The sequence below is a fragment of the Pinus tabuliformis genome, chromosome Q, assembly GCF_031772625.1.
Source record: "Pinus tabuliformis cultivar Carrire ecotype Pingquan chromosome Q, CPIR1, whole genome shotgun sequence".
NCBI lineage: Eukaryota > Viridiplantae > Streptophyta > Pinopsida > Pinales > Pinaceae > Pinus > Pinus tabuliformis.
Window position 1 is genome coordinate 1293646418 of NC_142296.1, and position 3299 is coordinate 1293649716.

Consider the following 3299-nt stretch of genomic DNA (forward strand, 5'->3'; position numbering starts at 1 on the left):
GGTTTTTGAATTTTAATGAGAAATAATTTAGGAAAAATTGTTTACTAAATTACTTTCCATGCTGAAAATGAATTTACTATGGTAAAATTAATCCTACATGGTGTATTTCGATCAACATAGGAAGAAATGGCTAGGTGACTCATTTTTGGGTGATAACACTTAGACCTAAGCCTAGAGCTATACCTGACTCTATGTTTGTTAATATGTTGTCCAAAGCCTTGAGATGTAGTTGCATTTCATTTAGCATCAACAATATCTCATCCTTAGTGTCATTTCCCTCAAGACACACCTTGACTAGGAGGGGTTTCATTTTCCAATACAATCAATTATATGTAAATACAGGTTTTTGTTCCCATGGGTGTGCCCAATTTTAGGAACATAGGTTGCCACCTCTGCATAGGGATCTGAGTCTAAATTAAAATATCTCTCTTGAGCCACTTCATCTTCCATAGCCCTAGGTTTTTGTTGGATCTCTGGATGGATCTAGTGGTGAAATAACGAAGTTGAGGATTCAGCTTGAAACCATGCTTGAGAGCCTCCTTGAGATCCCTAACAACCATTGTCTCATTGACACTACGCTATGTCTGTTCATCGTTATTACAGGAGGAGGAGATAAACTAAGAGGGGATCAAATGCGAAGGCAAGGGAACTGGCGAGTTGAAGCAAAAGGAAAGATTGTAAGACATGAGAGAATAACTCAATGAAAATCCTGTAGCAGATCCAATCATGCAACTATAAGATGAGAAGGAAAAAGCAAATCTCACTTACTTGAAAGTCCTTAAGGAAAGACAAGGACATCGAGAATGCTTTATCACATGATGAGAAGAGTTGAAGGGAGGAGGGTTCCTTCTAGGAGAAAACTTAGAACCAACCAAGACCAAGCAACCATGGAGGTCAAACAAGGGACTCACATAGGGAGAAAATCTCCAAGTGAAATAAATTTCATATTTTGAGCATGGTAAATTGATAACATTGATAACACATATCTTATGAATGGGCTAGCCCCCCTCACCCTAATCTCACATCCATTATCACCCCATATAGGGAGGATAAATTTTCATTTTCTAAAGTGTTATAGTCCTATTTTAGATGCAATTATAGAATATCAACCCAAGGACTATTAAGTTGCAAAGTAACAACAAAACACCCTTCATTTACTAGATTGTTTGTTATTTTATTTCCATTTATGAGAACACAAGAGGTGATTACAATAGGAATGTCCAGAAGGAGGATTGCAATTCAAGTTGTTATCACTCAGAAATATGCTCTTGGATGTGAGAGAAAAATTACTAAAGTAACATTTTCAAACCAACCTTGTAGATTGAAGGCTGGCCCCTTCAATCTAGAGAGGGATCTCTCTGCAACCTAATCAGTGAGATTAGCAACTGGTTGATCTTCAAACAATGACTAGATCTTTAGTAGGGATTTTGGCTTTTTGGTGTTGTGGTTGAGTAAGGTTGAAGAAATATCAACTATTTGGCAATGGAGTTAAATCTGAGTGTTTATAAAGATTATCAGTGACTGATAAAATGCTCCAAGAAACAGAGGCAAGGTAAATGATGTCTATCTATGAATACTATCTTTGCAGTATGAAAGTGCAAAAATGATTATTAGTCCATCACGTTTAAATAATCTAACAGAGGATCAATTTCAAATGAACTTTAGAGGAAAATGTGAGTATTTAACTTTATGTAATGGAGCATCTAACAAAGGATGAGTTCCACAACATTTACTTTCAGTTTAAATACTTAGAATATTTACACATAAATGAACAACTGAGAAGGGAATCACATACACATAAGAAAGGGGACTACAAAACATTATCGTCATGAATCTCTGGTATGAAATAACTTTGTACTTATGCACTCGATATAATTAATACTCAGTAAATATTACAACATAGAGCAATAGTTTCTTCTCCAAAACTTGAAAATCCAACCTGTTTTCCTCCTTTCTGATGTATTATATAGGGAAAATACATAAAAGATAAGATCCACAAAGTCTGGTAGCAATAACTATAAAATATTTACAATATTTGAGAGTTTAATTAACAAAACATAATCAAAATCCTATTGTTGAGTCTCAAAATTTTCTTCTATTTTCATCCATATTTATGTCATTTCATGTCCATTTAACCTTCATATCATGACTATCTAACCCTAAAACCCTACACCAAGTAATCATCTTCACAAACATATGGGTTAGAATCCTTATTTTCCAAAGTTATTTATTTTATGCATTATAAGTGAATTAATGATTAAAAACTAGGAAATTAACATAGTTTCATATACCTATATATGTGTTATGAGTTTTGTGACATGTGTAGGCTTATTTGGAGGTTCTAGAAGGGTCTTACTTATCCTCCCAAGCAAAAATTAGAATTTCAACTCGAGAGGTGGACCATATTCCAAGGAGAAAGATCATGGAGATCTTTATGAGTCATAGGATTTGTATCTAATATTTAGGGATAAGATGAGACAAGTATGGATCTATTAGATATTTAAGGGATCTGCATTTATTGAGCAGATAACCCTAACTCATGTATAAATAAGAGGTGCATCCTTCAAAGGAAACCAATACTTATAATTTATTCATTAGCATCAGATTTATGATTGTTCATTCAACATGAATAATATCATTTTCTCCAAAATTATGAGTGATGAGTGTTGTTTGATTCTTAAGGAGTGATAGATGTTCATGTGTGCTCATTGAGGAATATAAGGATCCCCATCAACCGCAATCTGCATAAAATTGTAACATAGTTTGATTTTTGTTATTTCCTTTCTACAAGTATGATTTCATTTCCTAGATTTGATTTGATATTCATTAAACTACTTGCTTACTAGTTATCCTAGTTTTCTTGCTTGACAACTAAATCACTAGTGGTTATTTACTGGTTGTTATTTACTATTTCCTAGATTATCATAGTTTATAGTTGTTCATAGATTAATTTGTTTTTGAATACTTTAGAAAGACCATAGCGTTCATAAATTCCACCTTTAGAATTTAATTTCCATCCTTAGAATTTAATTCAGTTTTCTTGCATGTGATTCCTTTTGAAATTTTCTTTAGTTATAGTTGTAATATGAATTTCCATTCTAAACAAACTTTCTACAACAATTTCATCTAAGGTCCCATATATTTTGGTTTGATTCTAAGTTTATGAAACCCCCAAGTTGACAAATTAAATGATAGGGATTTAGCATACAATTAAATCACCATACACCTATCTTTCTAGCTATTCAGATATTTCTCTCAGTTGTTCCACCTGCTTGTTCAACTCATGAGTATATAGTATT